A 26,479-nucleotide genomic window follows, 5' to 3' on the forward strand; every position below is an offset into this window, starting at 1 on the left:
TGTTCCCATACACTGTAGCAAATTTACTCCTCTAGTTTTAGATAAATAAATTCAGAGGTGCTTCATCCTTTTGTCTTCTGCCTACTACTCATCAAGGCGCATGCATAGAGAAGGTTTCTTCTCTCAATTGATATTGGGCGGAAGACAGATGCATGGTGAAAAGTAACCAATCCCTCTTTGTCCTCCTCACTGTAATAGCAATAAAAGCTTGGCATCTCATCCCTCACCAATGTCAGTTCTGTTCCAGGCTGGCACAAGCTTAGTTTGTTCACCACACCACACATCATCGCAGAGACCATGGGCTACCTTCTCTTGTGCTGTGCATGGGATGGCAGCAGAGACCCACCAGGTCAGGCATAGAGAGATCACCACAGGAACAAGTGAGTTATAAGAGAATATCACTATGTATTAATCTCTTCGGGCTGCTATAAAAGTGACCACAAGTGGGTGGCTTCAAACAAAAGAAATGTATTCTCTTACAAGGTCTGGAGTCTGGGACTCTAAATCCAGGGTGTTTACAAGATGCTTCCTTGTTGCCATTAGCTTGAAGGTACCAGAACATAACTCCAATCTCTGAGACAATTGTCCTTTTTACGTGCTTGTCTAGTGTGTCTCTTCTTAATTTTTAATAAAGAAATCGGTCATATTGAAATCAATATAACCTCATACAAATTGCAACTGCAAATTTAAAAAATTGGTCCCATTTAATTATACCAAATAATGGGTAGTAAACATAAGATTTTATTATCTATCACACCGATGTCACTAGTAATTCCTCTGTTTTAAATTTATTAATCATGACTTCGATAACAGGAAGTCATGACCACGTTTGAAGGTACCAAGGACTAGAACCTCAACATATCTTTTAGGAATGGGCAGAATGCAACCCATAATAATATATTGTTTTGCTTTTCCACTATATTAAGTAATGAGCATCTTGGAAAGATGCTCATCAGTAAATCAGATATGCTGGCCTATGATTTTACTATTAATCGTTCATCTATTTTAATTGGACTTTCATCTTTTTGTTTATTGGTATGAATTTTTTAGAAATCATTTATGTCAAATTGCAACTGTTGTTAGCTGTCATCTAGTTAATTTAGACATGGCCGTCCTAAGTATGCCAGAATGAAACATCGCCTGGTTTCATACCATGTGAGGATCCGCAACAAGGAGGAAGATGCTTGATGAAGTAGATGAACAGAGAGTAGATGAACAACAGTGAGCGTTAGGGCGGTTCAGGACCAGGCAATCTTTCATTCTGTTGTATGTCAGGTTTCTCTGAGTAAGGTCCAAAATAAAGGTTGAAAAAAATTGCAGTTTGAGGAGCCCACTATTCCCCTGACTTTGAGTGCCTTCCAACCAGAGAAGCTAGTTTTCTGGCACTATATTATATGTTTTTGTGCTATTCATAAGGATTTCACTGGCCAGTATTTTTCTGAAAAATTCCAGGTCTTCTTCCCTTGTCTGTGTTAGTCTTAAAACTCTGATAAATTCAGTCAACCACGAGTGACCAGTAGCGTGACTCTAAGTGCCAAAGCAAACTGCAAGCCACTACAATATGACTGAGAACTGAGTGGTGATATCGTTTAACTGTTTTCCACAAGTCCTTCTGTTTCCATAAATGATGTCTATGTCTCAGTATAAAATGCCCTCAATTTTAATTTTATAAATCTTTTTCCCTCATGATTACTTCTCACACTTATTTCAGAATTACAACTAAACCTAGGATTCATTAAAGTATTTGCCTATACCACTGGAGATCCCCTTGCAGAGAGGTCTCGGGGAGGAGACGAGCCAGTCAGGGTGTGATGTAACAACGATGAGAAATACAACTTTCCTCTAGTTCCCAAATGTTTCCTCCCCGTTCCCACTACCATGACTCGAAGACCTTGCAGGTCTGGCTAGACCAGAGGAGGTACACTGGTACAGATAGGAACTGAAAATACAGGGAATCCAGGATGGATGAGCCCTACAGGACCAGTGGTGTGAGTGGCGAAACAGGGAGGGTAAAGGGAGAATGGGTAGGAAAGGGAACCGATTACAAGGAACTATATGTGACCTCCTCCATAGGGGACAGACAACCGAAAAGTGGGTGAAGGGAGAAGTCGGACAGGGCAAGATATGACAAAATACCAATTTATAAACTATCAAGGGTTCATGAGGGAGGGGGGAGCGGGGAGGGAGGGAAAAAATGAGGACCTAATGGGGGTTTAAGTGGAGAGAAAATGTTTTGAGAATGATGTACAAATGCGCTTTACACAATTGATGTGTGTATGGACTACGATAACAGTTGTATAAGCCCCTAATAAAATGTTTTTAAAAAATAAAAAAAAATGTAAAAAGTTAAGCTAAAAAAAAAAAAAAGTATTTGCCTATATTTTCTTAAAAATTTTTAAGTTATTTTTCACATTAAGGCCCTTTAACCATCTGGAGTTTTTTTTTTCTTTCTCTAGGATGTTAGATTATGATCTATTTTACTTCAACCATAAGGAAAGTTAATTGTCACCATACTGTTTATCAGATAATTTTTTTTATGTCTTGCACTTATTATAAATCCTTTCTATTTAAAGGTAATTGTGATTCATCTCTTTTTTCCTGTAAGTATTGAATAGCATTTAATAGTTTTCCTGATGTAAAATGTTTTCTTCTCTGATATATATTAGTTATTGGTTATTTATAGATATCAGGATTTTTTCATTAATTGCTAAAATTTATTGGATAATATCTAGTTAAAGTTTGAATTTACTTAATGACTTTAGGAATATTTATTTTTCAGTCATTTCTAGCCAGCTCTGTCCCTAGAATTCTAGATTCATATAAACAAATTTCTATTCATTATATTTTTAACATAATGTCTGAAAGGTATATAAAACTTACATCAACAAAATAGAAATAATCTTTTCTCCAAATCTATCCTTTCCGTGGTCTTCCTATCTCTGTAAAAGGCTAGATGGTGCTTCCGGCTGGTCAAACATTAAAACTTGGAGTTATCCTTGGCATGACTTTCCATCTTGTAAGAATGTTTGTCTCTGCCTTCAAAAGATGGGCATTCTTTGAACATCTTCACTGGTATAACCCTCTTCCAGCCATTAGCATCTCTTACCTGGATTATTCCAATATTCTAATAAAAAGTGTTACTATTGAACTTGCTCGCTCCCTCCCCACAGTCTATCCTGTACACAGATACATCCTTGTAAATGTAAGTCAGGTCATAGCTTTGTTCTGCTCGTGAGCATCGTTCCTTCTGTGATCTCTATCCCTGCACTCGCCCCCACACTGTTTCAACCGCACTGGCCCTCTGCTGAGCCTCACACCGCCAGGCGTTTTCCTCTTCCTGGTCTCTGCATACGCCACCCCCTGTCTCTGGAATAGGCAAGCCCTTGTGGCGTAATGGGTTCTGTGTTGGGTGGCTCACTGTAAGGTCAGCAGGTCAAAACCAGGAGCCAGTCGTCAGGAGAATGATGAGGTTTTATGTGCTCTTCAAGCCACAGTGAAAAGTAGTGATGCCCTCCACAACATCGACGCAGTTGCTGCGACAATGGGCTCAAGCATAGGAACCATTGTGAGGCTGCACAGAAGCAGGCAGGGTTTCCTTCTGTTGTACAGAAGGTTGCTCTGGGTCAGACCTGACTCGATGGCATTCAACAACGATGGCAACAACTGCCTTACTGGGTGATTGTCTCTAAAACTCCCAAGGGCAGCTCTATTCTGCCCTACAGAGTTGGCTACGAATCAGAACCAACCCTGGGGCTGTGAGGTGGGTGTTTTGGAGTTATCTAGAACACACTTCTCTCAGATACTCGAGACTGCTTCCACATCTTTCTTCAGATCGATGTAAAAGGTTAACTTCTCAGGAAAGCCTTCCCTGCAAATAAAAAGGTGAAGATCCACTGGCAGGTCTAGTTACTTAATCCCTTTCTATGTCCTGCCGCACAGGTCATTGTCTTAAATGTGAAATAACTTTATCATGTCTTTGTTCAGGGGCGATTTAAGTATTGGTTTGGCCTCTATTCATCCAAAGCAGCGAAGGACGAAGGAGTCAGGAGTAAGCAAAGCAAAGCCCTTGCCATGAAGTGGATTACAATTCACAGAGACCTTATAGGACAGAGTAGAATTGACCTGTGGGTTTCTGAGATTACAACTCTTTACTGGACTAGAAAGCCTCATCTTTCTCCACAGAGAGCTGGTGATTTTGAATTGCTAACATTTTGGTTCACAAACCAACATGTGTCACCTATACCACAAGGTCTACTACACGTCAGGAACAGGAGGAGAAAACAAAAAGTGTAGCTAACCCCTTTTGCCTTGACACCACAAGAACCAGCTGGTACCTGGATCCTACTATGAAACATGTTGATCGCAGATCCTATAGCAAAATTCCGGCCAAGAAGTAGAAAAGGCAGAACATAATTTTAAAATCTCATGGGATCCAAACTTTCAGGAACTTAGGTGAACCCCTGAAACAATTGCTCTGAGATAAACTTTCAAAGCCAAACCAAAACTATGCCCGAAATCTAAAAACAAATAACAATTTAACTTAGCTAGTATTAAAGAAGAATCTGCCTTGAGCATTACGGTCCCTTAAAAATCATTACTATGGGATCAAAGGCCCAATAGCAGCTCCAGAGATTAGATTAAGCCTCAGGGTAGAGTGAGTTTAGGTGAATGGAAAGGAACAGCTCAGAAAAGGAGGGTGAGGGTGGTCGCAGAGCTCAGAGAATATAATCCACCCACGTCGCTGAATTCTACCTGGGAAGTAGCTGGATGGCCCCATATTTTGTTGTTCACATGACTGCAGTACCTTGAATGGCTTAGTATGGCTCTTCTAGCCATAGTCTTCGTTATCCCCACCAAGTGACTGTCTCCTGGTGGATCTGGGTAAGAGGTTGAAGGGAAGATACTGACTATATATAGAGTTCATTCGGCTGTGAGTAATATACAGCAGGGTAATTGGGATTGCCATTCTGATAATGGTCTCAGAAGCATGGTTTCATCTCTTATCTGCTGCTTCCATGAGCATTGATGGTGGATCCAAGCAAGACTATAGAGAGTCGCGACAACCTCAATCTTTCCTACACTTATCATGATGTTATCCATGGGTCCAGTGGTGAGGACTCTGGTTTTCTTCTCATTGAATTACAGTCACAGAAACCCGCATGGGCAGCTCTACCCTGCCCTATAAGGTCTCTCTGCGTCCAAACTGACTTGATTGCAGTGAGGATTTTTGGTTACACTAAATTGTAATCCATATGGAAGGCCATAGTCCTTGATCTTCATTAGAAAATATGTCAAGCCCTCTTGCTTTACTTTTTGCAAGCAAGATAGTGTCAGAACTGCTAGAGTGGGGCAGGGCTGACCTCAAGCTCATCAAAATCTGCCTTGGGCAATGCTGATACGGAGTATGATTTTTCTTGCCTTCTACACTGAATGGATAGTCACAAGGTCAGCAGTTCAGGTCTATCAGTTTATCCATGATAGAAATAAAAGTCTATCTGCTCTCATAAAAATTAAATTCTGGTACACCCAATATGGCAATTCAACTCTGTCCTACAAGGTCACTATGAGATGGACTTAGCTTTGTGACAATGGGTTTGGCTTGGTTTTAGTTTGTGTAGCAAGATGAGTTTAGATGCCATGTCTCAAGTCATTTATTTTTATAATTATCAACAAAAATACAGTTTTTTAAAAAATGTCTTTACTTAACCACAAGGCCAGCAATTGCAATTTGATTAACTGTTGATTATAAATCAACAGAATTTTTTTATAGACTTTGAAATTCATTACTTATAGCATGAACCTTACCTTAACTTGATTTCAAACATTTCCATGTGGCTCATGATATTTGTAATAATTTCTAGAAGAAAAATATAAGTGTAATTAGAAGTAGAATAAGGTAGCAGCCAGTCTAATTTGAATATGCCATATGTAGGATAAACAAGTGTATAGAAAAAAAGCAAAATTGTAAAAGGAGTTGGTTTGTGGCTTTATTTTTAATTTGACTAAAGTGCTAGTTAATAAGGATGACATTAAAAGTGCAAGATGTTAATTTAATGAAAACCTCCAATTACATTCTGTTAGATTTTCCCATTAACAATATCGACTATTAGCAGCAGCCCTAATTAGACATTAAAAGAATATTAATGAAATGAAAATAAAGACACATTTAAGCCAATAGATGTAGAATATATAAATAATATCCAAAATCAACAGTAAAGTATACAAAAACAGTTAAACTTCTCAGGAGACCAGAATATTGTAAAAGAGACATAAAAGTTTATGTCATAACTTCTACCCACTGTATGCACATTTAAGCCAGCTTGTCCTCAGATAGAGTGATTGGGAAGTGGATGACCTCCTCTCCTCCCAGCCAGCCAGGGAGGAGCTGACCTACGGGTGTCCTTAAAGGAGATGGCAATTGAACAGGCGTGAAGTGTGCCCGATGAGTCATGCCCTTGCTACTTTGCTTAGAAGGCCCTGGACCAATCTCGTCAGCTCTTCTATTTAACATAATTTAACACATGTCCCAATCATGTTCTTGTTTCCATTCCTGTAGTCCCCCCTGCAAATATCATGTATTGACCTCCTACCAATCATGCTTTTGTGACAGTTTATTTTGCCCTCCCAAGTCATGTTTAAAGCTCTGTATTTCCGCAAACTCTTGGTCACCATTATGACTCCACGCTAATGGGCTCCCTTAGCCATATGATGTATTGGTGCCAATTTAGAGTTTTCACAGATTGGGACCATTTCCAGGAGCAGCCAGCATCATCTTTCTCTTGCTGCAGGACTGGTGCGTGATAACTGCCACTCCTTTGCTTGGCAGCCAATGCTTCCTCCACAGCACCCCCGGGGCTTCTTTGGACACATACGTTGTATCTTAAAAGTGCTTGGTTTAAAATACATACATAGTGATATGATCTGCTCGATAAAACAAAGAAAATCCTATCTCCAAATGAGATTATGTCACAAGTATAGGAATTGAAATCTTAACTTAAAAAAGGGAAAAATTGTTAATCCATAACACCATGTATGAAATACCCAATGTATTAGCAAGACATCTTAAATGTAAATGAAAAGAAGTCCAAGTCAAATGCCTCCCATCACCACTGAGTTGGCACCAGTGGCAGCGCCGTAGCACAGGGTTTCCAAGGTTGTGATCTGCACAAAAGCACACTGCCACTTATTTCTCCTGCAGTGCTCAGTGCATTCCCCCTGCTGAGCGCTCAGTTAGCAGCCGGGCACTTAACCAATGCGCCACCTGAAATCCTTAGACCTTTGGTACTGAATACTTGGAGGAGGGGGGGAAATGTGTCTTTTTACATTTGCTATTTCTGTTTGAAAACATGACCATCACCACAGATAAGTGCCTGTGAGTACTCTCACAGGCATTGAAGCAGACCAGTCACTGCGCAGATGGCCGTCTCTAACAGGTCTTGGGCTCGCACTGTTGTCGTGAGGTCCCACTGAGTCAGTTCCGACCCATAGTGACCTTGTGAACAACAACCTACCCACCTGCTCCCGCGTCAGCCTCACCATTGTTCGTATGTGTGAGTCCATTGGTGCACCCCTGTCTCAATCCATCTTGTCAGAGACCTTTCCTCTTTGTCACCACCTCTGTCCTTCCCCAAGCATGATGTCCTCCAGGGACCAGTCTCTTCTGACCATTAGTACAAAGTACAGGAGACTAACGCTTGCTATGCTTGCTTCTAAGGATCATTCTGACTGTACTTCTTGCAAGACAGATGTGAATATCCCTTTGACAATCCATGGTATTTTTATTATTCTTTGATAGCAATGTAATTCAAACTCACTGACTCTTCATTGGCCTTCTTTATTCAATGTCCAACTGTCACATGTATATGAAGCAATTGAAAATACCATGGCTTGGGTGGGGTACACCTTAGCCCTCCAAGAAACCTCTTTGCTTTTCAACACTTTAAAGAGGTCTTATGCAGCTGATTCTCCCAATTTAATGATGTATGGTTTAATCTTCGACTGCTGTTTCCATGAGCATTGATTGTAGGCCCAAGCAAGACCGAATCCTTGACAACTTCAACCTTCTCTCTTTTTATCGTGATGTTCCATACCGGTCTGGTGGTGAGAATTTTGGTCTTCTTTCTATTGAGTGTAATCCATACTTAATGCTGGTATCCTTGATCTTCACTAAGAAGTGCCTGAAATCCTCCTCACTTTCAGGACAAGGTTTTTCTTTTATTAATTTATGCGTTATTGCTTAAATTCTACATCACCGCAAGTTTTTAATAAGCCTCCTGCAAGCTTGCTGAATTCTTCATATAATCATTACTCAGCATACAGATAGAATAAGTAGGGTGAAAGGAGACAGCTCTGTCACATGCAGTTCTTGTTTTTAAACCATTTGGTATTCTCCTGTTCACACAACTGATTCTTAACTCGTGCACAAGTTCCCCATTAGCACAATCCAGTGTTCTGGAATTCCCATTCTACTCAGTGCAATGTAGAATTTGTTAGGTGCGACACAGTGGAATGCCTTTGCAAGGTCAAAACACGAGAAGACATTTTTCCACCCTTACACTAGATCATAGAAATATTCTACAAATCTTTATATTTCAAGCTTAAAACATTTTTCATATTGTAAGAGTTACTTTATAACTGTCATGTAAATACATAATTGCTACTTTCTGAGAAGTCTATTTTTAAAATATTATAATTATTTGTAATATTTTGTGGATAATATTTTTAATTCTCTATTTTACATTTAATGATTCATGCATACACAGGGAATAAATAGAATTTTATTCATGAAAACATAATGCTTCAGTGAATATTATTATCTACTTATCATTTACTTATGATATTGATATTTTAAATTCATTATGAGAAATGTACTAGATACAGCATGGCATTTAATTGCCCCCTGATAAAACATCAAGCTAATTATTGCATGATGGTGATAAAGTGAAATTGGTTAATGTGGCACTTCTATTCATAAACCCACTGCCATCAAGACAATTTTGATACATAGCGACCCTGCATAAAGTTTCAAAGACTATCAAGCTTGCCTGGAGCAGCTAACCTCCTCTTTCTTCCACAGCTGGTGGGTAGGAGGCCCTGAAATTGAAGTTAGCAGTCCTGAGCTTACCCGACAGGGTCGCTAGGGGCCCCCTGCTATCCTTGGTCTTTCTAACTCATACCCAGCGAATGGGTGGCTGCAAGTGAGGAAGGGGTAGAAAACTCTCGCGTGGGGATGCGTCAGTTTTGCCCTAGAAGAATGAGCTACCTCAGAAGCAAGAAGAGGAAATCCAAGACGATCAAGAGAGCAGAGGCACTAGTGAAGCACAGGCTGCAGGGGCACATGCCTTCAAAACCCGCTCTTTTCACTGGAAAATTTCCCATTACTCTATAGTCACCTAATAAATGTAAGTTTTATATGAGACCGATTTTGGCTACTCTATACAAATTAATTTTAAAATGTCTTTTGTGGCTGACTAGCAATACAAATTCAAGAATGAAATCCCTCATAAAGCAAAGAAAAACCAGGAAATGAAAATCCATACTCTTCATTTTCATTTGTATCACATGGAAAGAAAACGAGCTAAAGGTAATTAATTGAATTCTCTTTGGAGCAACTTTGGAGATGGCATATTGACCCAATACTTATTTTTCTACTGAAAGTCAATGAAGTGTTATTCTCAGGTCTCATGCAAATACATAACCTATTTTTATCCTTCATATATTAACTAGAGCTGGAGGAGCCATAGCAATCATTTTTTTAAAAATGAGAGTGAGATAAATAAAAGGAAAAAATGAAACACTGTAGACAAAAGCATTTTGGAATAGGCAATTTAGGTATCAAATAGGTGACTTAAGTATGTGCACTGTGCCAGGTATAAGATAAAAGATATGTGAAGAGCATGAAAAGGTAGTAAGTGCATATTATATTCATATGCATTCAAAGTCATTGCTTATGTAAGTGTGAGTTAGTTAATTGTGCCAACCTGGCCGATAATCACATGTGGGGCTAATTGAAAGGCAGAGGGATAAATGGGTGGTGAAGCCTCGCCTTTCTAGTTCTCAGGTCTCTTGCTTTGTGATGGTCACATCAGGGTGCAGCTGCCTTAGCAGTTCCCTGCTTCAGCTTGCAAGATTGACTTCATATAAGACATCCCCAAGGAGAAGCTACATGGACCTATCCTGATGCAGCCCTGGGTGCTGGAGCAGCCATGTGGAGACCCCTGCTAGTGCTGAGATGCTTATTCGTTCACTGACTCGGCTTTCCTCCTGCAGTCGGCATCATTGCCTCTGTTTTGTGAGGTGGAGGACTTTGTGGACTGGTGTTGGGTTAATGGGTTAATGTTGGACTTGTGGGTTTGGGCAGCATTGGGTTGGGATGTTTTCGTGATGCACATTTTCTTTACATAAAACTCTCTTATACATGAGTTGCTGTGGATTTGTTTCTCCTAAGTACCCAGACTAATACAAAGTGTTTAGGCAAAACAAAGTACAATAAAGGCTAGAATCAATATGTGAGTTGTCATATTTCGACCTCTGCTTCAGATACCATCATTCCCCAAAAGTTGTCAGAAGCAAATCAGAGATTACAAGTTTGAAATAAGAATAAGAGGCAGTATTCAGTGATTGCTTTTTATGATCCAAAAGAATTTTGAGAGCTTTACAGATGGGGTGTTAAATATCCTCTTAACAACCTAAGTGGTAACTGGTTAGTGGCTCATTTTACAGATGAAGATCTAGTAAAATAAACTTTAGTTGTTTTTATTCCCTGAGCATGGTCTTTTATAAATATCTTCTTTACTTAAACCTTACCCTATGCTCCAGGACCTCTACAAAGTTTTGTTTCATTTATTTCTTAAAATATCCCTTTGGAATTAGTAACTATTGACATTTTGTATCTAAGCATGTTTTATGATGGTGAGAAGGCTCGCCTATTTTTTGTCTGTCAATTCAGCAATCTCTGGTAGATAGGAAACCTATGTCTCGGCCAAGTTGATTAGTAGCATCTTTAGGCATACACACACACTAACACGGCCGAAACCTCCAGGGTATGGACACTGAGTCAGGCACATAGGCGGGAAAGAAGTAGGGGCAGAGGAAGAAAGCCATCAGAAATGAGGGCAGGAGAGATATCAGCAGTGAAGTTTGTTTCAGACTTAGCATGAGGTTTAGCATTCACTTAGGTAGACATACTCTGAAAGAATCTTCTTGGATATTTAGCAGAAGGCTAGAGAACTATTCTTGGAAAGAAATGCATTTTGGGTTTGAATTAAAGACACTGATGGTTAGTTTTGAAATGTCTAATGAACCCGTTATTATTTTCACACTGTCGTGACAATAGAGACTTATTTCTACAAAAGGTGCTGGACTGAGAATGGCATTAAAAGCCCACCAGTTTGTGTTCCTTTCGATTAATCATTTCTGTTGGGTGCCTTTCATTGTCTTCTGTCTAGTTAACATCTTTTCCAAAAGAATTTTTCATGTTGAAGAACATTCTTTGAAGATAACAGGTTTCAAAGGATGACTAGTTCTAGAAAGAAGACATAGTGAAGACTCATCTAGTAGTGTTCCCTTAAGGACAAACAAAAAGAATGGCAGCTGAAACATTGGCTACACCCACCATCAGATGCAAGCAATTATTAAATATGGGGCCACAGATAGGCAGTGTTGCCATCTGGTATCTAAGACTACAGAGAAGCAACAGGGGCCTCGTGGGGATGGCTTCATGGCTGGTGTGTACTCTGAGTGGTATTGTTTCCCATATCAAAAAGCCTACACAAGCCAAGAATTGGGGGTTTTGAACACTATTATAATAATCACTCCTGCAGTTCCTTACTTAAGATGCTAGACTGCTGATCTTCTTTACATTGAGTTATAATCCATATTTAAGGCTGCAATCCTGGATTTTCATCAGCATGTGTTTCAAATCCTCCTCATTTTAAGCAAGCTGGGTTGTGTCATCTACATGTCATATGTTGTTAATAAGCTTTCCCCAGGTCTTGAAACTACATTCTTCTTTGTATAATTATTTTGCTTACCTACCTCTTGATCCATAGAAGAATTTCACATGAGCACAATAATGTGTTCTGCAATTCCAATTCTTTTCAAGGCTATCCATAGTTTGTTATGATCCACGCAGTACAATGTCTTGGCATAGTCAACAAACTGCAAGTAAACATTGTTCTGGTATCCCCTGCTTGCAACCAAGATCTATCTGATATCAGCAATGATATCCCTTGTTCCACATCATCTTCTGAATCCCACCTGAACCCATAGCAGCTCCCTGTCAGTGAACTTCTGCCACCGCTGATGGATGATCCTCAGAAAATTTTTTCTTGTGTGTGGTATCAGTGATGCTATTCTACAATTTGAGCATTCTGATTCTCTGGAGTGGGTACAGATATGATCTCTTCTAGTCAGTTAGCCAAGTAGCTGTCTTCTAAATTTTCTGGCATAGAAAAGTAAGTGTTTCCAGTGCTTCATTATCTTTTTGAAACATTTCAATTGGTGTTCCATCAAATCATGGAGCCTCATATTTGACTAATGCATTTGGGCAGCTTGAACTTCTTCCTTCAGTACCATTGGTTCTAGCCAATATGCTACCTTCTGAAATGGTACACTTTGAACTGGTTCTTTTTGGTACAGTCACACTGTGTCTTCTTTCCATCATATTTTTAAAAAATAAACATACTATATATATTTACACAATCGATCTTATGAAATGAAATCAAGAACAATATCCTATTAAATCCTCCTTATATGAAGGTGTGGCAGTTACATAATCTCCTGTCAACTTGTGAAAAGGTGAGTCTAGCCTGTCAATCAGGTCGCAACTTGATGACCTCATTTGGAGACACCACAAAGATAAATAGCTGACTAGAGGCCAAATACACTCACAGTCTCTGTTTCGTATTCCTGATGACAAGACACATGGAGCTATACTAGAGCCCTGGAGCTGGAGGAGCCACGTGGAGATCTACGCCAGCACTGAGATGCTTACACCACCACTGGATCCACAAGACTTCTAACCCACTGGCCTCTGATCTTCCTTCATTTGGCGTTATTGCATGTGTTTTGTGAATCTGAAGAGGAATTTATAGATCAGTTATCAGACAGATGGGCTAATATCAGACTTATGGACTTGATCTGGACTTGATGACATGTTTACTTTATATACAATTGTTCTTTTATATAAAGCTCTTTCTTATACACATATGAGTGTCTATGAATTTGTTTCTCTAGTCTACCCAGACTAACACATGATGGTACCTTGGGAGTGGGGTCCTGGAGGAACAGATCGTAAGATGGAGAGTGGATGCCGGTTTGGCCTCTGCCTCATGTAGTTTTTCTTCTTTGGCTGCCCAGACGTCAGATATGACCACACTGCTTACTGAGTCGTTTTCTGAAAAGAATATGGGAAGTTAGTTTTATTTCTTTTCTTTGGTTGTTATCTTTGGTTACTCCTGTCTGAAAGGCAAAAATGAATTTGATTAAAGTGTATTTTGAGCTCAAGGGACAAAATTGGTGCTTGAATCTCTCAGATACCATGCTGCTTAGTGAAAATGGTTGACAGAAGTTCAAAATGGTTAACAGAAAGTCTGGCCCTGGCTATTCAGTCGAAGGCCTAAGGCCATTTTTATCAATAGAATAATTTAAATATGGATTAAGATAAGTTATATACAGATTGAACGTGATTGTTTTAAGAATTGAGTTTAGGATCTGGCTGTACTAAGTTTATGCTGTTTTCTTCTGCCTTTTTTTATTGATGTAATGATTGACAGAAATGATTATTGGAAGTAAACATATAAAGTTTGTAATGCTACTTGTCTGGAGCCATTAAATTGGAATTTAAATGGGCTAGGACATGCCTGCAAAGAAGCCTCTGAAAAGATAAGCCCCACCCAGTGTCTTGAGTGTTAAGGACATTCAAAGGTGAAGAGACATGCCTGTGGGGCTATCGACAGATCAAAGAAACAAAGAAACTCTTTGGACTTTTGAATTTTGAACTAGTGATTTTTGTCAGAAGATGGGGAAAAAACCAGGAACTATGAAGAAAACTCCTCTCTAGGTCTGAACGTTAAAGGGAGTCTGTGAGCAGGCTGAAATGCTTGCAAAGTGACCACCTGGATCTACTTGTTGAGTGGAAGTGGGAGAAATGGAGCAGTAAAGAGACAGGTTGAGTCTGGCCACTAACACCCATGGACCTGGTTCACAGGGACTAGAGAAGATAATGAGAGTGGATTGACTGGTGACCTAGTCCAAGGGGGCTAGGGTTGTTGAGAATTTGTGATGGGATCCATTGCCTAAAGGCAAGGCAGCCAATGGGCACCATGGTGAGGCTAAGTGAGGCAGCCCACATTGAGTTGACCAGAACCTGGCCAGGTGAAAAGAAGATATTTCAGCCTGTGAACTGGTGCATATTGCTGCTGACTTTATGGATAATCTGTCCTGATTTAACTTTGCTTATGGATGTGGACTTCACAAGGTTCCAACTGGAAGGAAGATCCTTCACATCAAAGAATATAATTGCCTCCTCAGAGCACTGGGTGATGTAACTGGGCAGTATAGAAATTGGATACCCAAAACTAGGAGGATAAAGGCATGAAGTGACTGTTTTACAAACTTTCATAGATGGAGGAATATGTTCATATGATTATGGTGTAGGTGTTCACGTAAGTATGGAATATTTTTGTTTTGTTCACTAATAGAATATAATGTTTAAATGAGGGTGTGACTTTTTATTGTTTGTATTTTAGTTTTATCTTGTTAGGTACAGATATAATTGTATTATTGTTTTGTTTAATAATTATATATGGCTAAAGAGTCGTGTAAAAGTGTCAACTTGACAAGGGATGGTCTGTAGCAGTTACACAATCTCCTACCAACTTCCAAAGGGGTGGAATCTCGCCTGTTAATCAGTTTGCAGCTTGATGACCTCATTTGGAGGCATCACAGAGATAAATAGCTGATAGGAAGTCAGGTACACTCACACTCTCTGCATTGTATTCTTGAGCCCTGGAGCTGGAGAAGCCACGTGGAGACCCACGCCAGTGCTAAGATGCTTCCACTGCCACTGGATCCACAAGACTTTCTACCCACTGGCCTGTGATCTTCTTGCATTCAGTGTCAGCATGTGTTATGTGAATTTGAAGAGGAATTTATAGATTTGTATCAGACATATGGGCTAATGTCAGGCTTATGGACTTGATCTAGACTGGGCTGGGATGTTTTCTTAATATACAATGACTCTTTTATATAAAGCTCTTTCTTATACTCATATGGGTGTCTATGACTTTGTTTCTGTAGTCAACCCAGACCAACACAGAGGGGGTAACCACCAAACACTGGAATTGCACTGGATGGAGTGGAACTTTTGTAGTACGTACTTTTTCTGCTAGGTGAGCATCAAGCAACTTGCTCTGAGTTAGTTTACCCAGTGACATCTCCTGGGAAGCTTCTCTGTTATCACAATAAATTTTTTTATAAAAGCAGTTTCACTGGAACCCCATTTTTTGTGAAGGCTTATTTAAGAGAACAGCACACACCTCTTAAATTTTATTTCAAGCCTGGGAAAAGTGGTGCAGAAGCTGTTGTGATGTTGACAGCTTACAAGGACAGCACTATTGGAAACATTCAAGTGTATAAGTGGCTTTTTCATTTTACAAAGGGTGAAATGTAGATTGATGACCAATCTAGCTCTGGACGACCATCAACTTCCTGAATGGATCAAAATATTGATTCAAAGTGCATTTGGACTTCGCTCCACAGGTCAGACTGCTCATCAAGCTTTCTATTTAGAGGTTCTGAAAAGATAGCACAATAGTGTGCGACAAAGAAGGCCTTATTTTTGGTAGACAGGGGACTGGTTTTGCCACAACAGCAATGTACCTGATCACGCAGCCATCTCAGTGCGCCAGTTTTAGGCAAAAACAGTATTTCTCTGTTACCCTACGCACCTTACTTACCTGACCTCATTTGTTTCTGCAAATGAAGAGGGACATGAAATGGCAGTGATCTAATGACTTAGAAGACGTGAAGGAAAAACAATGAGGGAGGTGCTGTCAGCCATCCCAACAGATGAGTTTGAAAAATGTTTCCAAGAAGGAAATCGCAGGTTTGACAAATGTATTAAATGTAATGGTGAGTACTTTGAAAGTCAGACAGTGGTTTTGTGAATAGAATTTTAAATACATAGCTTTGAAAAAAAATCCTTTTTTTTCCAGTACCACCTTTTTTGTGGCTCTTGTTCTTCATCCAGCCTAGCTTTCATCCCTCCCTTCTCTGATTTCTGTCCCAGTCCCTGGCCTCCTCATAGTCATCAAAGTCTTGTCTTTTGGTGTATAAACCATATTTCTTATTATTTGTTTTTCCTTATAACAATGATATTTTAAAATAATTATCTTTGTAAGATTGACTGCGTTTGCTAAGCATAATGTTTTCTAGTTTTCTCCATGCCTTGCAGTGTTTAAGAGAGTTGTTTTTTTATCTATGTATAATATTCAATCGTATGAATGTACCAGGACTGGTTTATCTAGTCCTCTAAAATTTTGGTAACTTAGGGTTTTGAGTTATTTTGATGTGTTTGCTATTATGGAAACTGTTACAATAAAGATAGCTATGCTTATATGTGTTCATGCTTTATTCTTGATTTCTTTAGGATATATACCCAGTAGTGAGATTGCTTGATCATAATACACTTGCATTTGCATTTGTTTAAGGAAATGCCATATTGATTTCCACAGTAGTGTATGATTCCACAGTACCACCAACAATGTAAAATCCCTATCTCTCCTCATCTTCTCCAGCATTTATTATTATTTTACTGAATTTTGCCAAAAGTGTTGGTAAGAGGTGATACCTCATTGCTGTTTTAATTTGTATTTCTCTTGTTGCTAATGATCACAGACGTTTCTTCATTTAGCTGTTGGTCCTCTTGATGTCACCTTTGGAAAAGTGTCTTCCCGTCATCTTTTAATACTTCCTGCATCATTCAGTGCTTTGCCTTTAGAATCATTCAACACAGCAAATCGAGGCTAGGATTTCTACTTGAGTTCTTTCAGTTTGGGATTCTTCCTTTTGGGTTTTAACTCTACGTCTTGCATATTTCATTTTTTTCCTTTGGAAATTTTCTATTCTGCTCTTTCCCGTCTTCATTTTTCATTTGCTTTAGGTACTCTATGACTAAGAGCACGTTTCAAAGCCTCTTCTAACATCCACTTGGATCTTTCTTTCTTTCCTGCCTTTTGAATTTATTGTCTTCATAAATGATGCTCTTGGCGTCCTCCCACAGACCATCGGGTCTTCTGCTTTGAGTGTTCACACATCAGATCTATTCGTGGATAGTGTTGCAATTAGGTAGCATCAACTCCAAGTCAAATTAGGCTCTCACAGACTCGTTTTCACTTTCCTTAGCTTTAGCGTGACCTGACAGACGAGAGCAATTGATGGTCTGTTCTCCAGACATCCCCTGGCCTGGTTTTGCATGCTGATATGGAGCGTCTTCATTGTCTCTACCCATAGATTTAGTCAATTTGTTTGTTGTACATTCCACTGTGTGTATAGTCCGTGTGTACAGTCGCCTTTTGTGTTGTTGACAAGAAGTATTTTCTATGAACAAGTTGTTGATCTTGAAAGATTCTGTCCTGTAATCTCCACCTCGATTCTATCACTGAGACCATATTTTCAAACGACCGCTCCTCCTTCGTTTCCAACCTTTGCATTCCAGTCATCTATAATTATCAGTGCAACTTGATGGCATGTTTGATCGTCTCAGAGTGAAGACGTTGATGGAATTCTTCGATTTATTACTAGCTTTTGTGGTTGCTGCATAAATTTGAATAACAGTTGTATCAAGTGGGCTTCCTTGAAGATGGCTAGCTATAAGCCTAGAGACAATGTTGTACTTCAAGATTGTTTTCAAATTGTCTTTTTTACATTTTACAACAAACACAAGGCTGTTACTCTTGATTGTGCCACTCCCAGCATACTAAATCATAAGATTTTCAGATCCCAAATGGCCAATACCAGTCCATTTCAGTTCACTAATACCTAGGATATCAATCTTATATTTTAATTGGGGGCTTTTACAGCTCCAATCACAATCCATACATATATCCATTGTGTCAAATACATCTGTGCATATGTTGTCATTATGTTTTTCAAAACATTGTCTTTCTATTTGAGCCCCTGGCATCAACTCCTCATTACCCCCCTCCCTCCCCAACATCCCTTGATAATTTATAATTTTTTTTCATGTTTTACACCGACCACTGTATCGTTCATTTCACCCACTTTTCTGCTCTCCATCCCCTTGGAAGGGGAGTCATATGGTGATCATTGTGATCAGTTCCCCTTTACCCCGCCACCCCAGTCCCCAACCCTTACCCTCCTGGTATCGCTGTTCCCCTCATTGGTCCTGAGGGGTTTATCTGCCCTGGATTCCCTGTGCTACATGCTCTTTTCTGTACCAGTATACATATTCTGGTCTAGCCAGATTTGTAAGGTAGAATTGGGGTCATGGTAGTCGTGGGGGTGGAGGTGGTAGGAAGCATTAAAGAACTAGAGGAATGTTGTCTGTTTCGTCTATGCTACACTGCACCCTGACTAGTTCTTCTCTTCCTTGTGGCCCTTCTTACAGGTTGTGTCTAATTGACTACCGATGGGCTTTGTGTCTCCACTCTGCCCTCCCGCTCATTCCCATCAAGATGCCTTTTGTTTCTTTGTTTGAGGTCTTTGATGCCTGATACCTGATCCCATTGACACCTCATGATCACACAGGCCAATGTGCTTCGTCCATGTGGGCGTTGTTGCTTCTCAGCTAGATGGCCACTTGTTTATCTTTAAGACCCCAGATGCTATATCTTTTTTTTTTTTTTTTATTTATTTTGATGCTGTATCTTTTGATAGCTGCACACCATCTGCTTTCTTTACCACATTTGCTTATACACCACCCACTTTGTCTTCAGAGATCGTGTCAGAGAAGGTGAACATCACAAAGTGCATTGTTAATAGAATAAATTGTTCTTGCATTAAGGGAGTACTTGAGTGGAGGCCAATAGCCATCTGCTACCATAATATCTTATAAATAAATATATGTACATAGATTTATTCCCCTGTCATTGTATATAAATGTATTTACATATATACATGCCCGGATTTAGACCTGTATAAATGTCATTTGCCTCCCAATTCTTTCCTCTATTTCCTTTTACTTTCCTCCCATCCCACTATGGTGTTTGACCTTCATTCAGGTTTTGGTAATTCCTCTCAGCTACATTGCCCTTGATCCAGGCCACCCCAGCATAGGATATCAATCTTTATACTTACATTTTATTTTTGACAATTTAAAATTTTCCTAGATTTCATGTTTGATGCTTTCCAAAGTCTACTTATTAGTAGATGCTTACAACTGTTTCCTTGAGTTGGGCCTCATCAGCAAGTGAAGAAGCCTAAAGCTCCACTTTGACTCATTCATGCCACCCGGTCAAGTCTACTTTGAGAAAGCAGCTCTTCTTCAGTTGCAGTTCTAATGTCTTTCTACTCCAGAGGCCTAGCCTGTGGCATCATCTCTGATTATGGTCTGCTCCTTTGCACTAGGCCTTTAGTACATGACAATGTTTTGAAGCCATGCATAAGATGTCTAGTAGCTACTTCCTCTAAAATGGGCAGTGGATTCCTTTTGTTGTTTGATTTTAGTTTGGAAGCTCTAGTGACACCTGTTCACTTCAGATGACCCTGCTGGCACTTGAAAGACCAGTGACTTAGCTTCCAGCACCACAGCAGCATACAACTCCCCCACCGAATAACAAACGAGCAGACAAGGGTCATTATGATTGGCTCGAATTTGAAGTCTTCCCCAGTTGTATTGTGAGTGCCTTCCAACCTGTGGTTTCTTCTGGCATGACGTCATAGAAGGTTTTGCTGCTGCGCATAATCTTGTCACTAGCTAGTCTTTCAGAAGTGGGTCACCTCCTCCTTCTTCCTAGTCTGTCTTAGTCCAGAAGCTCCACTGAAACCTGTTCACTGTCGGTGCTTCTGCCGCTGCGTTAAATAGCACTGGTGTAGGTTTCAGCCTCCCATGCAACCCACCCACCACAGAGTGAAGAACGGATAGACCAATAGTGGCCCGCCTTCCTTCCCTTCTAATCTAGAACTGATATCATCCCCATGGGTCACCTTTCTGCTAAGCAATAGATTAGATTATAAAAGAAAGTATCACCTTTGAGTAATGTGGCCCTTAAACAGTTACCTGTATAATACCAAATGGTAAAGGATGAGAACAGGAAGGAAATGGGAAGCTAGATTAATGGAAAGAGAACAAACAGAATGAAAATAATGAGACAATTGAGATATCACACGAAATCCAGCCAATGTCATGGAACAATTTTACCAAAAATGTTAACTGGGAACCTAATTCACTGTGCAAATTTTCATCTCAAAATCAATTTTTAAAATCTTCTGACATTTTATTTCCTTCCTTTCTCTCTATTATCTATTTGTGAGGTTGTCTGGGAGCCACTGCATGTTTGACTGTGAATATATCACACCTCTGTCCTCAAAGAGCTCATAATCAAATGAAGGAAGCAAAGACAAAAATCTCCCTCAATGTCAACAAAACTGTAGTGAAGGCACAGTTAAGGCTTAGTGAAAGTGATCCTTCACCAGGTCCTACTGCATTCTTTTCTACACTACCAAATAAATGGGACTAGATTTGCTTTTTAGAATATATTATCTACATTTAATTAGTTTTATCAAGTTTGGATTTCTGTGTCTGCTTCACTGAAAAGAAAAAGTCTTAGACTATGTAAAAAATTGTTTTAATCATAACAGCAAGAGCTTTATCACTGATACTCAAGTCTGCATTCCCCAGTGTTGCTCTTAATTTACATTAAAAGTTAAATACCTGATTAGTTTATATTGACTCCGAAATTTGGCAGGTCAATTTTCTCATGCTCAATGTGTGAATTTAACTAATTAGCTAATTGTGTAGATGGCATATTTCACTAAAACACTGAAGCTGTTTTCAGTTGCCAACTTAGAGGATGAGTTGGCTAACACGTCCTATTTTCTTAATATTTATTTTTTGCACAAAAATATTTACTTTAAGGAAGGAATAAACATAACAAGCTCTCTCCAGATGACCAACGTCTTAAGTTCATGAATGAAGCTCCATTGGCAGAGTGGTTAAGTGCTCAACTGACAGTCAAAAGGTTAGGCGTTTGAATCCACAAGCCATTTCATGGGAAAAAGATGTAGCAGCCTGCTTTTTTTTTTTTTTTAAGACGATAGTTTTGGAAACCCCCTGGGACAGTTCTACTGTGTTTCACAGTATTGCTATGAGTTCAAACCTACTCAATGGCAATGGTTTCATTACCGAAATAGCAGAATTTGCAGCACGCAGTTTGTACTCCAAGAGACATGGTTCTCATTCTTGCTTTCCCATTTACTAGCTGCATAGTAACTTGTGTGAAATCATTTTTTAATTATTCTAAACCTGTTTATTCATATGAAAAATGAGAATAATATCTTTTACTAGATTCTTTAAGGTTTTATATATCAATTTTTTCATATATCCCCATACAGCTGAGATTGCCTTATCCCAAACAACCAATTAAAGAGTAAACCATTGCCATTGAATTGATTCTGACTCATAATAATCCTATAGTGTACCCATAAAGTTGCCATGGTTGGAAATCTTTATGGAAGCAAACTGCCCCATCATGCTGCTAGGGACCACCTGGTGGGTTTGAACCTCTTACCTTTCAGTCAGCAGTTGAGTATTAATACTGAAAATTCTTATAAGTAAGTAATAATAACAAGAAATATATTTAATTATTGGCCAGAAGACTCAAAGGCTCATATCTTACATTCAATTCCCTGCGCTATTTGAAAATAAATGTACTTTTTCAAATGAATAAGGTTTATAGGATATATCAAATGACTACAGCTTATACATAGGTATGTATATATGTAAAATACATAGAGAGAGATAAAACAGACATATGGAGAGTTGAAATTTCTGTGAATCTTACTATTAGAAACTAGTGGGTACAAATGACCACTTCTTTCTCTTAAAGGTTGTTTTAAAGTTTATATCACTTTTGTTGCTTTTGTTTAAATGGTACATTGCCTGAGGGGGTTTTAAATGACTAAATCCAGGCTACCAACTACTTCCAGTCTTTCATTTCATTATCTGTCAGCTTCTCCAACCTTAAACTGTCTCCGTGCACCAGCAGGTCGTTCTCAACCTTCCTAATGCCGTGACCCTGTAACACAGTTCCTCATGTTGTGGTGACCCCCCCAACCATAACATTATTTTCATTGCTACTTCATACCTGTAGTTTTGCTGCTGTTATGAATTGGGCAACCTCTGTGATAGGGTCCTTTGACACCGAAAGGGGTCGCGACCCACAGGTTGAGGACCACTGCTTTAGAAGAAGCCAGAAGGCGTGGTGATAAAGTTGGCGCTTTGCATTCAACCTTATTTCACATACACTGTGTACAAAGCTAAACAAAATCCTCACTCCTATCAAGTCAATCCTGACTCATGGCTACCTGAGAGGTCAGGGTAGAACTGCCCCTGTAGGTTTCTCAGACTGTCACTCTTTAGAGGGGTTGAAAAGCTCCCCTTTCTCCCATGAAGCTGCTGGTGGGTTCAAATGGCTGACCTTAAGAATAACAGGCTAACGCAGGGATTCTCTAACTTTTTAAACAGGGGGCCAGTTGACTGTCCCTCAGACCCGTTGGAGGGCCAGACTATAGTTTAAAAAAAAACTATGAACAAATTCCTATGCACACTGCACATATCTTATTTTGAAGTAAAAAAAACAAACTGGGCAAAAACACCCGGTGGGCCAGATAAATGTCCTCGGCAGGCCTCATGTGGCCCGTGGGCCGTAGTTTGAGGATGCCTGGCCTAACATGTAACCACTATGCCACAGACACTATAGTTACCTTCTAAATGAGTCCCAGTTATGCAGTAAGTAAGTGCTTAGCTTCCAACTGAGAGGACAGTGGTTCAAACCCACCAGCGACTCCCCAGGGGACAGATGTGTCAACCTACTTTCACAACAAATTATGGCTTTGGAATAAAGTGCATTTTCTTCTCCGTCCTATGGGCTTTCTGTTAGTAGGACTTGATGGCATTGCGTATGATTTGCTTTTTCCTTAAAGATACTATCTCAGATTTTCTGGGTGCTCAGAGGCAACTGGAAGCTATAGCATGTGTTTGATTCATGAAATACAGTAGATCATGCATAATTATTGATTTCCTTACATTGATTTATACCTGGAAATTAATTGTAGTATCAGGTTGTGATCATAGCAACCCGCGTAAAACTGAATATGATGGTAGAGATGTATAGGCTTTCATTGGTTGAAATCTGAAAGTGGATTTCCAGGCTTTTCTTCATAATCTACCTTAGTCTGAAAGCTCTGCCGGGCACGTTCAGCATCATAACAGCAGACAAGTCTCCACAGACAGACACGTGGGAGCTGGCACTCCAACTTGGCACCCTGCCTGAGAGGTGAGGATGCTGTCCCTGAACTAATGAGAGTGTAAAGGAGTAAAGAATAAGACCAGTGGGGTTTCTCTGGGCATTTCCTATTGAAGAAATGAAAAAGCCCAGATAAATAAACGTATCCAATTTCCTTGTTTTAAAGCTGACAAAGTAGGCAAAGCATCCGCCTCAAGAGCTTCCTCCATGGCTTCAACGATCACAGCATATGAAAAAGTGAGGGAGAGAAGAACAGGTCAGAAAAGCGTTTTTCAGGTACCACCTGACTAGTTAAGCCTCTTTCTGTAGCACATTCACAGGAAAGTCAGCGAAGTTTAGCCAGAGCCAACAGAAAATTGTCTGCACTAACAAAAATGAAAGAGCCTCACTGGGCTTTTGCAAAGTTTCCAAGAACAGCTCAGCCAAAATGAATGCAGTCCGTATTGCACTCTAGAAAAGATCATACTTTATTGTTTGTTAATAGCTGCTACCTTTCCTCTTGACACCTGTGTAAACACCGCCCGTTTGGATTTTGCGACCGTTCACATTAGAAGGTGTTAAATGCTTCATAAGACTTGGAATCTCAAGCACTTCTTATAGCAAATCCGAGAAAAACAGAAACAAGGTGAGAAATTAATGTTATTTCCCAGTCCCCGGATCTGTTCAATATTTGTTCCCATAGAGTGTTTCCAAATGCTGGCTTCAGACATTCCACCTGCCAGAGTCTTAACAAGAGAAGTCCCAAGGCGCTTGCTGCTCATCTTCTCTATGTCCTTCAGACTTCTTTCACTGACCTGCAGTTTGAACACCTCGACAAACATTCCACCAGGGCCAAGCCTATGCTAGAGAAATGGAAGACCAGCCTCCAAATGAGTCGTAGGCTTTCTTTCATTGGCAGCCTCTACTGAAAATGTTGGCAGAGGGAAAGCACCCCCTGTCTGTGAATATTATATATCCATGTTGGTGAGTTTCAACCTGCAGCAATATATACAGCAGCTGAAGTAGACTAATAATAGCATATATATATATATATATATATAATTATCCTTGTTCCTTGTTAGATGCCATCAAATCAGTTTATAGATATACCATTGAAGACAACATTTCTCAGCCCCACCCCATTATGAACAATACTTGCTATGTTTGAGCCCATTGTTACCATCACTGTGTCAATCCAAGGGTCTTCTTGTTTTTCATTCACCCTCTACTTTCCCAAGAATGATGTCCTTCTCCAGGGACTGGTCCCTTCTGATACTCTATCGGAAGTCCAAGAGGTGAAGTCTCATCACCCTAGCTTCTCAGAGCATTCTGGACGCCCTTCTTCCAGCGCAGATTGCTTCCTTTTTTCTGGAAATCCAGAACATTCTTCACCAACACTGTAATTCAAAGGCCTCAATTGCCCTTCCGTATTTCTTATACATCATTCAGTTTCACATGCCCATAAAGTTATTGGAAATGGGAGGGCTTGATTTGGGTGTACCTTCATCTTCAAAATGACATCTTTGTTCTTTAACCCTTAAAAGACAAATTTTCCAGCAAATTTGCTCAATGAGATATGTCATTCAATTTTTTATGGTTTCTTCCAAAGGTGTTCATTGTAGACCCATGTTAAATTAAGTCTTTGACAGCTTTAGTATTTTCTCCATTTATCATGGTGTTGCTTATGGGTCCTGGTGTGAGGATTTTTCTTTTTCTGAAATGAAATGTAATCCAGGCTGAAGGCTGTAGTCTTTGGTGTTCGCTCGTGTGTGTTCCAATGCTTTGCTTTTAGCAAGCCATGTTATGTTATCTGCATATTCCTGATTGTTAATGAGCCTCCCTCCAGTCCTGATGCCCCATTCTCGTTCATCTGGTCCAGCTTTTCCAGTTGTTTGCTCAGCATACCTATTGAATAGCTATGGTGAAGAATACAACCCTGACTCGCATCTTTCCTGATTTCAAACTATTCAGTATTTTCTTCTGTTGGAAGAAAATTAATTGCCCCTGGTCCAGCTTTTGCATGAGCACAATTAAGTGCTCCGGAATTCTCCTTCTTCTCAGTGTTAGCCATAATTTGTTATGATCCACTGAGCCAAGTGCCTGTGGTTGGCAATAAAACCAGGGAAACCCCTTCCTGTTATTCTCTGATTTCAGCTGAGCTCTACTGGACATCAACAGTGATATCCCCCATACTAGGTATGCCACTGAATACAACTTGAACTTCTGGCTGTGGATGTCTTACTGCAATCATCTGTTAAATATCATCAAAATTGTACTTACATGCCTTATTACTGCTGTTGTTCCATAACTTCCCCATTGTGTTGTACCACTTATATTTGTAATGGGCACAATATAGATCTCGTCCAATCATGCCCTTGTAGCTGTCTACCAAATATCTTGGCATAGAAAAGTGAGCACTTCCAGTATTGTGTCTGGTTGTAGAAACATTTTGATTGTTATCCCTGTCTATGAGTACTATGTATGAGATTATCACCCTTAAAAATTATGTAATTAAAAATTACTAGAATCTTTACATATATTACTGATTTCTCTTAAACTTTCACAGGCAAATACTTCAGAATGTCATTGATTCAAGTAAAACTTCCTTTCCATGACTTGCCTATTAGCTGTTTTTGTCTTCTTTTCTTATGACAATTTTATCAAGAACAATTGGTAAGCTAAAACATCTGAACTGATTTTCCATTTGTTTAGTCTTTAAACTTCCTTTGTGCAATGTATGTTTATTTAAAGTATCTCCAGCTACACATTTGCAATGCATTTGTTAAATTAGTTAAGAGACTTTAATTGGGCATTGGAGATTAGTCGCACTATTCCCATATCTCTTTACTAAAAATATATGAGAACAGTGAACTGTTTATTTATAACCTTGTTACTTTGGGCCATTAGCAATGCCATTGTTTCCCTCTTCATATTTTTAACATGCAATACTCACAATTCAATTGATAGCCCAGTTCGTTCATGTTTTATAATGCAGCCTACAACAATTTTAA

This window comes from Echinops telfairi, unplaced genomic scaffold, assembly GCF_000313985.2.
Source record: "Echinops telfairi isolate 266 unplaced genomic scaffold, ASM31398v2 ScPeMD7_3;HRSCAF=10, whole genome shotgun sequence".
Lineage (NCBI taxonomy): Eukaryota > Metazoa > Chordata > Mammalia > Afrosoricida > Tenrecidae > Echinops > Echinops telfairi.